Source organism: Sardina pilchardus, chromosome 10, assembly GCF_963854185.1.
Source record: "Sardina pilchardus chromosome 10, fSarPil1.1, whole genome shotgun sequence".
Lineage (NCBI taxonomy): Eukaryota > Metazoa > Chordata > Actinopteri > Clupeiformes > Clupeidae > Sardina > Sardina pilchardus.
Window position 1 is genome coordinate 23,515,305 of NC_085003.1, and position 12,701 is coordinate 23,528,005.

At 41.9% G+C, this 12,701-nt stretch overlaps 1 protein-coding gene and 1 long non-coding RNA gene across 2 annotated transcripts in view; one reads left to right on the forward strand and one right to left on the reverse strand.

Annotated features, from left to right (window-relative positions):
* The window catches only part of LOC134094742 (uncharacterized), a 78,700-nt gene that overhangs the window by 24,575 nt on the left and 41,424 nt on the right, over positions 1-12,701 (reverse strand). The window lies entirely within an intron of this gene.
* lingo1a (leucine rich repeat and Ig domain containing 1a) overlaps positions 9,160-12,701 on the forward strand; it is a 76,632-nt gene continuing 73,090 nt past the window's right edge. The window contains exon 1 of the mRNA XM_062548380.1: positions 9,160-9,216. The gene's annotated coding sequence lies outside the window, so the exon portion shown is untranslated. The remainder of the gene's footprint in view (positions 9,217-12,701) is intronic.

The window sequence follows — 12,701 nt, forward strand, 5'->3', positions numbered from 1 at the left end:
CTGTCATTTTGTTCCAGTGTGTAGAACTGAACAGGGCATTAATAACAATACATAATGGCCAAAAGACAAGGTAAACACATGCTGCATCCACAGTAATGAACCCTGGCATTTCACATTTTTTCTTTCTTTTTTTTCTTTTTTTCCCCTTCACAGATTGCTGTGCCATTGTAATTAGCCCTAAACCATGTCAAAAGGTTGAATTGGCAATGCCCCTCCTGCTGCAGTGATAATGAGGTTCACACACTGCAGTGCCCTGTGGCATTAAGTTTGGCTAAAAAGGACCCGGATCCAACCGACTGACCTTACAAAGAGTTGACTCTAGGTTTATGCCCTGAACAAGAATTCAGTTCAGGCGTTTAGCGCTCTAACAAGAACGAAATAATTGATGACTTTCAGGTGCTAAACACAGTCTATGTTGGCTGTCTACTGATGAAATTTATGAAAAAATGTTGCTAGTAAACAATGTCTTGCAGTCTAAATTAACACCATAGATCTAATTTAGCCATCTCATGACACAGAATTAGATAAGAACATTTAGTTGGGTGTTTCGGTCTAACTCAATGTTAATTGGTATGAATCCCCTTATTACTGAAATGGACAGCTAAAGTGAATGATTAAATACACTCACTAAGACCTGATGGGCCTCATTCATTATGTTATTGATATACTGCTGGTTGCTGCTACACTACATGGTTAACACATGGAGGTCACTGGGATATGCAAAGGCCAAATAAGAATAATTGTGCAATAATGCAACAAAATATTTGTATGGCCATTGCATACTGCAGGTGTTTTTATAATCCACTGTCCTAATATAATGATATAGGTAACATGTTCTTTACGGGTCATCTATGCAGATGTCATCTTATAATTAAAAGTAATTCAGTTACACTAGAAAAGGGAGAGAATGATGTATCAGTAATTGACTGCCTCAGGGGTTCACTGCTGTACTCCCTGTGCTCTTATGTACATGTACATCGGCCCAACGCGGTTATAAAGTTTGCAGACGACACAAAAGCGACTGGCATGATTGCCAACAATGATGAGACAGTGATCCGCAACGTAAAATGGTGCCAGGAAAACAACCTCTCTCTCCCTCCCTCCCTTTCTCTCTCTCTCTCTCTCTCTCTCTCTCTCTCTCTCTCTCTCTCTCTCTCTCTCTCTCCTCTCTCTCTCTATTTCTCAATGTCACCAAGTCCAAGGAGGTGCCAATCAAGTACTGGAGAATGGGAGATAAGCTGGTAACCTGACCCTGTCCACCTGGCATCTCTGTTCATTTACATGTCACAGAGATGCTAGTCTGGCTCTTTTCAATGCGATTACGTCTCCCTCAGTCACTAGGATGGAGGGCCTATCAAGAGGGGATGATAAGGATGGAATCGAGAGTGGTGGTAGCAACACCTGCAAAATGCAATCAGAAGGATGTACAGTATATTTTATCTACAGCATAAGTAAATCCATTGTTTTCTATCTATTGTCAAATGGTTTTACAATATTCATTGGTCTTACCAACCAAGATACAGTACCAACAGAATTTTACTAGTTCGCCCATTGGATTGCTTATAGACTGAGTGCAGAGAGTAGCTAGTCTGGCTTGGAGGCTGGCCATGGTCCTAGGATGCCAATAGCTGAGATCACATGCCAGTGATGTCCCTTAACACCCCCTATGGATGAGGGGTAATTTAGAGCTTAGAGCTAATAGTGAAATGAAGGAGTAGGGGAGGAGCTGAGATGCTTTGCAACTCCAGCATGATGTAAAGGGCAGGAAGGAAGGTTTCATTTCCTACAAACGGAAGTGGGGTGAGTGATGTCAATCAATCCCATAGGCTCTTCCCGAGCTTTGTTTAGAAAACACAATTTACATTGTGTGGACTGCATTGTTTTGCTTCAAAATGTGCCATAATATATTCACCAACATGAGCATGTATTGATCATGCTCAATATATCTCTGGTTCCATTACTGTATTGTGTTTCTTTACAATAGTGATATTGTGGACTGATTTATTAGGCCCGGACCTGATCTTTTTTTCTGTCTGCATTGGCACAGTTAATCACTGTGGAAGCTAGATTAACAGTTTAATTACTCAAGGCTGTGAGGTCAAAGGTCAAGGTCACATGAAGTCACACATATCACATTGCTGTGACACACAGTATGTGTCATTTATCTCCTGCAAATTTTCACCGCCACTGACATTACCACTCATCATAAAGGCTTTTTTTTTGTTTTTGGCCTGCAGTTGCTCTACTATGAGAATGTGTTTCCAGCCGAGATGAAATAAATCTGAAGCAGTGGTAACATCTTCACTGGATTGGATTGGAGTGGAGAAAGATGGAGTGGAGCCACCATCTTTGCTCGCCTGAACCTATCCCAATCAGTATTGATTGGCATCCTCTAAAACCCTGGTCTAGGAAACAGTCCACATTTCCTCATTTTGAAACCCACAGGCAGTGTGATTGTTTGGGAAGATGTGGGCTAGTTTGGCATAGGCTAACTGTAATGGTTGTCTTGATGAATAAAAAATATCATTGATGTGTCATATCATTTATCAAAACAGTGGTAATTGCAGTCTGTAAAAAATCCTTACAGATGTACCCAAGGGACCGGTAACCACAGACCCACAGATGAATCATACAAGGCACAATTCCTTATTTTGGTTTCTTTGCATTTTCTCCTACAATCATACTAGCTCACCTGTTGTGGGGGCTTCAGCGTGAATAATGCATAAGATAACAAACATTAGGTAACTTTGCAGCACCAAGCCATGGAAAACAGCTGCCATAGCTCGCCACACTCACATAAGATGAGTAAGAACCAATACTTAGAGGGTATTTTAAACCTCAGATGTGCAAAAAGGCAAATCACACGGTCCAGTGGGTCGATGTCTGCCCTTGACCTAACAGAGCACTACTGAAAAATGAAACGCTTTGCAAAGCAGTTCAGAAAAGAACACCTACTTGCCTATATATATATATATATATATATATATATATATACAGTATCAGTATTGATTATACAGTATCAGTATGTATCATTTCCACTGATACATTTTAGTCATAAAATCAATTAGGCTACATTTCATCTCACATTTTACTGTACTGTACTTCATAATAAGGCAAGTCATAGCCCATTTAAACCGATTATGTGCCCCTGTAATTATGTAATCTGCCAGGTTAACAAGGAGTTGCGGCGTCATCCCTCCAATGTTATCATCCCCGGCTGATGTGTTTGGACAACATCATGATGCTGCATGTTCATCTCTAATCAGTCATGCGTCAAACTCTGTTGAACATGCATGCAGCGCTGTCTTAAGAGAACAAGTTTACTTTACTGAAACAGTCTGACCTTGATATGGATATGCTGAAACTTGGGTTAGCAGGTGCCCTTTGGCTTACACACACAATGTATAGACCCGATTGTAATCAATATTTCACAGAGATCTGATGCAGAATAAACACAGAGAATTTGAGGAGTCTGTAGTGAAACTCGTAACCCTGTTGTTGAATGAAGTCCATTTGCTAATTCAGGAGACAAGTATAACATATCCCAAAATACCTGGGAGTCTCACCACCCACTTCTCAAATTTGAAAGTGACATTTATAACAGGAGAGGTGACTGGTGACGCCCGAGCAGGCAATAATTAATTCCTGTTTCATTTAGAGTACGAGGCATTTAGGTAAATGTCAATTATCCGTACCGTTCCATCCATCTGCTAACCTTCACTTACCTCTGAAAGCCATGATATGTTATTGCCTTTAAAAATAAGCGTTCTTTATCCCAATGCTGACAGTTCTCTTGACAGCTGTAAGCTCAGCAGAGGCATGCTGCATTCAGAGATGGGGTTTTTCAGTCATCGAAGGCCTCACTGTTTCCAAATAGGAGGCTGTCTGGCAAAACAACTGTGGTGGAAAAGTAAGGCAGAGATCCAAAATAAACATTACAAAACTGAACAGATGACAGAGAAAAACTCTTTTGTGAAAGAAACTTGGAAAGTTACTTTGTAGTGCTTTCTTGTTTGGTGCATTTTGTCCCCCAAATCATGAAAGACTTTATTAACAATAATATTTGAGAACAACTCATGAATGAGAATATATATAAATATGTAGATATACTATTTCACAGTACTGACCTATAAACAATAGTGGAGTTCGTCCATGCAAAACATACATTTCAAAATGGATGCTGCTCAAAAACATGATCTGCTGCTGGATGAAGGTGGATTGCTCTCTGACATGCCCTTACAGAACTGAACACAAATACTTACTGCATTTCAGATTGTATGTCCATGTGTCACAAAACCTTCGAATGTCTAGCAGCATATAAGAGCATAACCACAAAGTGCAATGCCTGCTACAACAATTAATTTGGCCTGCTACAACAATCTTGAATTTCCCCTTGGGGATCAATAAAGTATCTATCTATCTATCTATCTATCTATCTATCTACAGTATCTATCTATCTATCTATCTATCTATCTACTACTGTATCTATCAATGGATCTTCCTTGTTGTGCCTTTGAATTCTGCATGTAGGTTCATCACTGTAATAAGCACTTATAGCATAGTCTTCTGTGCATTATACTGAGGGTATTAGCCCAGGTACTTCAGAATGTAATGGTGGTGAGGAAGAGCTCAAGCCATATTGTATCATACCACTAGACAAATGGTGGCAGCTTTGGTTAGGTCAGATCGCTAAATACAACGAGCCCAAGTTTGAAACTGCAATGATGTGCAGTGATATAGGGATTTGATCCAATTTTGACACAGCACAGGGTGCAATCGAGCATGAATAATTAGTAACACCTTTTAACATAGAGGAAGATGGGAGGGTGCTGTGGTGAAACAGGCTACAGCGCTCATACCATCCACGGGTCCGAGTGCCCACGGGGACCCAGGTTCAAGTCTGACCTACGGTAATTTCCCGATCCCACCCCATATCTCTCTCCCACTTGCTTCCTGTCACTCTCTTCAGTGTCCTATGAATAAAGGCAAAAAGCCCAAAAAATAAAATAAAAAAAATAATGATAAAAAAAAAAAACATAGAGGAAGATGATGACAGTTGACTTTACATTTATACAGAGTCCTTATGCAATCACATTGTCCATATGTCTCATTTCAGTCTCACATTGTTGTCATGGTTTCCTGCAGGTTTAAAAGTGATCACCATTATTTTTTTTCTATTGCATAGATGATTACACTCATGGAAATCCATACAATAAAAATGGGATCAAACCAGATCATTCAAATGTAAAAGTAACGATATGTTACATGTTTGGGAGTGAATTACGCAACCTGTCTTCTCATGATCTTTGTCTCAGCTACTCTCACTCACCATGTTACAAGACCTACTGTATGTGCACGACCATGATATCAACAAGAGTGACCGACCCTTTAAGCAACTGATGTGATTGCACAGTGACAGTCTGACAATAGAAGAGAACAAAAACAGAACAGAAATGACAGCCTAATTCAGACGTACAGTACAGTACAGTAAGCCCCTTGCGTGCTCTAAGCGAGGGGAACATCAGTAGTAGAGTTTGAATCTGATGTATTATGCTAGCTTGGTGGCTACATTGGGGAGCGTACCTATGTTCCCCGGGTCCCGGGTCCCATGTTCCCCACTTTGTATGGGACCGGGGAACATAGGACCCTTTTTTTTGGTACATTTTTTAAAAAGGCCCTATGTTCCCCACGTTTCCCAAAAAGGGTCCTATGTTCCCCAGTTGCAATACATACCGGGGAACATAGGACCCTTTTGGCGAAAACCGGGGAACAAGGACCTGGGGAACATACATGTAGGGATGACCCTGCTACATTGATAAGAAAGGTATAGGCTAATTTAGGCTACCCCCTCAAATGTAGACTAACCCCCTCAAAGACTATTCAGTTGTACTGACTTGCATCAAAGAGCCAGTTATGTGAATGCTATATAGGCCCAATGGGATAACGTCACTGCTGCACACTGAGCAAACTTGTATGACTGCTGTCTTAGTGCAAGTGGGTATTTCAGATAGGACACCATGTTGAGGCATTAAAAGGGAATATGCTTTCTGGGGCATTCTCTCTGCTGACTCCGCAAACATGAGGGGTGCTTTGAAAAATAAATATTTGGTGTCTGACCTTGATTTACAAAAAGGAGCGGGGAAATCATTTTTTTACTCCATACACTTCCCCCATTAGGTTCACCTCCACAACCTCCATGTATAATGTACGATGTGTGGTATCCTGTAATACATAAATAATACACACCATTACAAGAGACATGCATTTTTTTTCTGTGTACAACACGTTGGAAGTGATGCAGTTATACAACACACTCTACCAGAGAACAACACACCTTGGAGCCTTTTTCTTTTACGCCGTGTCCACCTCAAACATCTTCAATGTCAGTGCACGGAGGCAAGACCCAGCTTTAATGGTCCCCCTGATAATGATTGCTTTGAATGATGGCATAATGAGGGCTTTATAAATATGTATGGGTCACAGAGGGCTTCCTTACTGAGAAAGAATAAAACTACTAGGTGAAAGGTCAGGCTAACAAGTAGAATATAGCCGGAGATAGGCCTACAGCAGCATACAGAAGTCAGCTGGTAGGCTACTATCCAACAAATGCTGCCGCTACATTAAATGTGCTCATGTGAGTAATTACATACTGCAGAAGGAGCACACAAGTAGCACTCACCCTCGTTGTTATACAGTGTATTTGGTTTCGTCGAGTTTTGCAAAGATGAGCTGAGGAGAATAATGGGTTATAGTATTTGTCTGAGAGGTACAAAATGAATGACTGGGTTTTGGCCATAGCAGATAACCAAGAGTCAGTGTGCAGTGGAAAGTTATATATCTACAAACAAGTGAGCGTTAGCCAAGAGAATGGGGAAACTGTATCTGCAAATTCACATTTGAGGCACATTTGAGGGGGTATTTGCATGATAAAATCCTCAATGGAATTCTGAATACCTGGCTCCGCCCATCTACCACTGCCAGGTCAGTTTGCTCCAAGACTGTAATAGAAACAGCACCCAAAACCTCTTCCAAAGAAATGGTTTAAGTTTGTAATGCCAATATCAGTTGTCTACACATATACCAATGCCTGCCCCTTCCTGCAATTGAAGCAACCCTTACATACAGTATGCCTTCCCATTCGCTTGAATAGGAAAAAGCTGCTAAATATCTGCCCAATTATGTTACCAAGATGGCCGCCAAGTGATGGGACTTGCCTATAAGGACTTTGATTATAGTCTGTAAATGCACTCACAGCAAGATGAACCACTGAGGTATTCTGAGTGGCAGACCAATCAGCAACTAGCTACTAGCAGCAACCAAAGATTGTTCAGGCGGAGCAAGATACTTCACCATAGTTCATGTCTGTGGGCGCAAAATGGGGATCACTGGCTCTGCATAAAGAGGCATGTCAATAGTTGTGTTTCCATCCAACTCCAAGGGGAGGTGGAAAGTTAACTGGTCCAACAAAAGCTAATTCTATGACTCGACCAACTCAGTAAATACTATGGTTTTAGGGTTTGTTCTAACTGTTTATCTAAAAAAATAAGTAACTACTGAAGAAGGACAAAAGGAGTCTGAATTGTGCAGTAACACAAGTGAAATGCCCTGGGTCAGTGGACAAGATGACCAGGCATGGCTAGAGGGGGATGTTAAATAACTCATGGGCTATACAGTACATATATATGATTCGCTCTAGGCAGCCAGCTCTCCATGGTGCTGAGAAAAGCATCTGTTTTTGCAGCTGCATGTGGAACTTGCCTCTATTCATGTGTCTACTTTTATCCCACAGCAGCCAAGGTCATGAGACTTTTAATACCAGCCCTCTAAATATTTCAACACAAAATACACTATACTGGCTAATACTGATGTAGAATGCTTTTGCTGTCTCAACGACCCTGTTAATTCTCTCCTCCCTGTAATGTCAGGATGAGGATGTGAACACGCTTCCGTTTGGGATATGGAGTCGTGACAGAGAAGAGGATCCAGGTTTCAGAGTATGAGTGTGCAGGGTATTTCTCTAGGGCATGCCACTTGACATGCACCTATGTCACTCCCATTTTGCTTGCTCTGCATGAGTGCTTTATTAGCTGTGACATATTTCAGCCGAATTGCCTCAAACTCTTGAACTATTTTCTTGAATTTTGGAGAATTCCCTGCTTGTTACGGGATGTTCATTGAGCAGCATTGTAAAGGCCTCTTCTGGATACTCTACTCCACTACCTTCACTTCAGCCAGTCATCATTCTTTGTTTTATTACACAGCACTCTATTTGGATCAGTGGTACCCAGACCACCCCTAAAGTACCCCATAAAACCGGAAGCCTCACTCCTGCACCCAGCCCTTTCCTGTTGTCACATTCCAACTTTGGGCTTTTTCCATAATCACCACCCTGCTTTTTTGCCAGAGTGCGACACATTAATCATTATTGCCTGAGAAGGAGGAGAGCCGGAGACGCGGGAGGGGCAGCGAGGAGCGGATCCACTCCACGCAGGAGGGGCCGTGAGGAGGGGCAGTGAGAGGATCCGAGCGCTTTGCAGAGCGTCTGGCCTCGGCCCCGCGCTTGTGTTCTGCGTTCAGCTGCCAAGCGGCTCGGTGCTCTCCTGCTGCTCTGGCACTTGGATCAAAACGTGCCAATTGAATTTTATTAGTTGCATCTCCCACATTTGCATAGATCATGCAGAAGCTTTCTTCCTCTCTGATTCCTTTTGCCGGCTAGCTCCAATCTCTCTCTCTCTCTCTCTCTCCCTCTCCCTCTATCAGTCTCTCTCCCTCCCTCCCTCCCTCCCTCCTTCTCTCTCCTCACTGCAGCTCCTCCCTCTCTCCACCTTGTGCTGTCCTCGCTCCCTCGTTCTCTCTGCCTCACTCTCCTCTCCTCTCCCATCTCCGTCCCTCTTCCTCCCGACACTGTCTGCCGCCGGTGCTCCCCGTGGTTCTTTTTTGGCTGGCCGATCTAAATTTGTGTTTCTCCGAGACGAAGTCTGGAGGTAGGGCTTTTAAAGTATCTAGGACATGGATTTCGTACACCTTGCCACCCGCGCCATCCCCTCCGACTGAATGGACCATTTTTTTTCATGATATAGCAAGAAGCATATTTTTTTGTGCCTGCATGTCACTTTGATGGCATCTTTCATCTTCTCTTCAGCAATTTGGATTTAATGACTAGCCGTGTGGATTGAAAGAGACATCTCCATAATCAGCATTCTGCACACAGCTCGGGTAAGCGCTCCATTTCTGCATACTTTTTGTGTTATGGTATGTGTTACTTGGGCTCTGGGGTTATTCTAAAGATAGGAAGTGAAAATGAGAGGACTGTTCCTCAGTATATCAGATTATGAGTCAGACTGATAAGGCTTTTGTAATGCAACCTTTTGTGTTGCTATCTCACTTTGATCTGAAGTTATTTTTAGTTCAGCCCCTTTGAGGAAACTTCATGCATTGTGTGCATCCAGGGCGATGTACTGTATGGAGGATGGAGAGTTTCAGCCTCTAGCTTCCAGAACACACTGTGAGGCTCACTATGTTGGCTCGGAGGATTCTTACAAGTAAGAGTCAGGGGATTCTGAACCAAGCATGGATCTGAGGAATACACTTGTGTACATTCTATTTCTGTGGTTCATAAAAGATAACTGTTGAATTCATCACTGAGACAGCAAAAAAAGCCTAAGTTCAGCACTTATTCAGTTAACACACACAGTCACACACACACACACACACACACACACACACACACACACACACACACACACACACACACACACACACACACACACACACACACACACAAATACACACACAGAGACACACACAGACACACACACAGACACACACAGACAAACACAGTTTAGACAGATGGGGCTATTGGCAAGTTGGAAATGAATTGTATGCAAATGAGTTGCATAGCACAATCCTAAAAAGGAATTAAAAAGAGTATGCGGCAACAAAGGTACGGAAAAGCAGAATAGCTTTCAGTCGCAGGGAATATATCACTGGGAATGCATCACTGCTGTGCCAATATTTGGAGAGGAATAAAATGCAGATACATAAACAGACACACACACACACACACACACACACACACACACACACACACACCTACACAAATACAGGGAGGGAGAGAGAGAGAGAGAAAGAAAGAGAGAGAGGGAATGGAGGAAGGAAAGGAGAGATAGAAAGAAGAACCGGAAAGAAAGACGAGGCTCAGAGTGCAATTTCTACTGCCTCTACTCAGATGAACATCAATATTTATCACATTTCCCATGTCAGAGGTGGAGCCACAATAACACAGTGTAGGCCGGAAAAGTAATAAAAGATAAACAAAATGATGTAACAGTGTTGGGAGGGATTTTGCTCTGTTTCATTTAGAATTCTTCTAGACAGAGTGGTTGCATATTAAAAGACTGCCTTTGAAAATACAGATCTTCATGCACTGTGCTCATTTGAAATAAAGGTACGCTGAACAAATAATTTTACAGTGATGAGAAAAGGTGTTTAAGACATGTCCATTGCTTTTCCTCTAAGTTGAGCTGTGTGGATAAAATGTTCAGCATTTTTTGGAGATTATACGACATAATTTTTAATGGACTGTTTATTTTATGCTGCGGTCCTTTTCCGATTTGTCTGGCGAACTCAGTGAGTTATTTCCTAATATCAAAACTCAATGTTAGATTGAAATGCAGCACACAACTATCACACAACAGGATATTTGATATCCGGCATAAGCTTACATCCACGTGGAGAGAAGTTCTGAGGCACTAATAGCAGATCACTCGATCTTGCTAATGAAGAGGTAACACCTCCAACTGAGTGTTTTGAAAGAACCTGTACACTTAGCTGTTAGGAGGTCAGAATGTCAAGTGAAGATAACTTCACACCAAGAAATCTTCCCTAACTCCCTCGGCCTGTTGTTCCATGGTCAGTTATTCCTGTGATTTTGGTCTAAGCGAGCTATAAGCAAGCCCACAGTGACTGCCATTTTACTTAATGCACCAATCAGCAAGCAGAGGGGAGGGGCTCATGCAGACTTTTGCTGCTGATGTCCAAAATAAGAATATGTTTTGAAATGTGTCACAACTGCCAGGTTTACAGACAGATCCATGTAAAATCAGACATATGGAAATGGGGGAGAGAAAGAGAGAAAGATCTACAGAGTGACACTGCATCTCTCTGTGATATGTGTGGCCAAATCAATACAGGTAATGCCTGTGTTTCTTAGTAGTTCTATGTGACAACAGGACAGGTGTGTCTCTCCACAGATCTAATGATAACAGATCAGTTTATCTAACTGATGCAACTTTGGGGAAATGGGGAGGACACTGGTACACACCTGTGAATTAACAGTGATCTTACCAATGGTACAATACTCCATAATTTACCTTCTGGGATGAATAAAGTAATCTATCTATCTACAGTGTCTACAGTATCTATCTATCTATATTCATCTTGTGGTACAGCTTGCCTAGCTTGGAGGCATAAGTCACATGGTAGTATGTAGCTGCCTCTGGAGGTGTAATGTGATCTCTATGTGAAATACATTGTCAGTGAGTGTAATGCTTTGCCTCTGTACAATAAATCTTTAATGATGGAAGGCTGACTACTACATCCAGCTAGCATGGCACTATAAGACAGAGATATATAAAGCTTTATACAGTATATCTATGCTATAAGATACCAAATCGTATGTTCTGTTTACCAAAGTACATGTTCACCATGTGGCATCATCTTCAAGTGTCAGACCTTTGATTGGTTGAAGGCTCTCTTTAAATCCTGTGAAGGCCAGTGCATGCTACAGATGAACCAATCCCCAGTACAGCTGGGTCAGACTTAGTGTACAATGGAAACTACCGACCAGTAGTCAGTGTTTGCTTTTCTGGAATATTTACTACAGTATATGTGCTGGTGTCCACAGTACTCCTTCCTACTTCCTTTTCAGAGAAGGCTGTGGTTTGGCAACTCAAATTCCACGCAAAGCAAAAAAAAACTGTTTTCAATCAAGCAAATTCGTCTTCACTATCTTCAACTGCCATTTAAGCAGTAAGACTGAATGGCACCTAAATGCTGAATTGGTAACTTGGAGTAGACTCATTTAAGGTATATTCACATTTACAAGGATACAATCATTAAGGAAGACGTCACTAGACAGAGCCAGTCTAGGGTAGACTCCGGGAAGGTTGTTAAACTGAATGAGCTTTTCCCCCTGAATCACGTGTGCTAGCCATCATTGCTCTCCTCAACTGATGATTAAATGATGATGTTACAACTGCTCAGAAAAGTTTGGGTTTTCATGTTTAAGTGACAGGTTAGGCAGCAAAGTTAGATGGGTTGCGATGTGAAAAATGGATATCTTTTGTCCGGTAACATATTACTGTACAAATGAATATTTTTGTCCATTTGTCTCTCTTTTGTTAACACTGATGGCTAGGATTCATATGAGTCACCGCCCAGCTGATGGGCCACCAACACAGCACCACCCTTATGTTACACGGTAAAGGAATCCAGCAGCACCACCCAAAAGCTGATGTAGTAAAGAGACAGCAGCACCATCCAAACGCTGATCTAGTAAAGGATATTGCAGCACCACCCAAAATGTGATGTGGTACAAGGACAGCAGCACCACCCAAAATGTATCTGGTAACAGATACAGCAGCACCACCCAAAATGTATCTGGTAACAGATACAGCAGCACCACCCAAAGACTGGTGTGG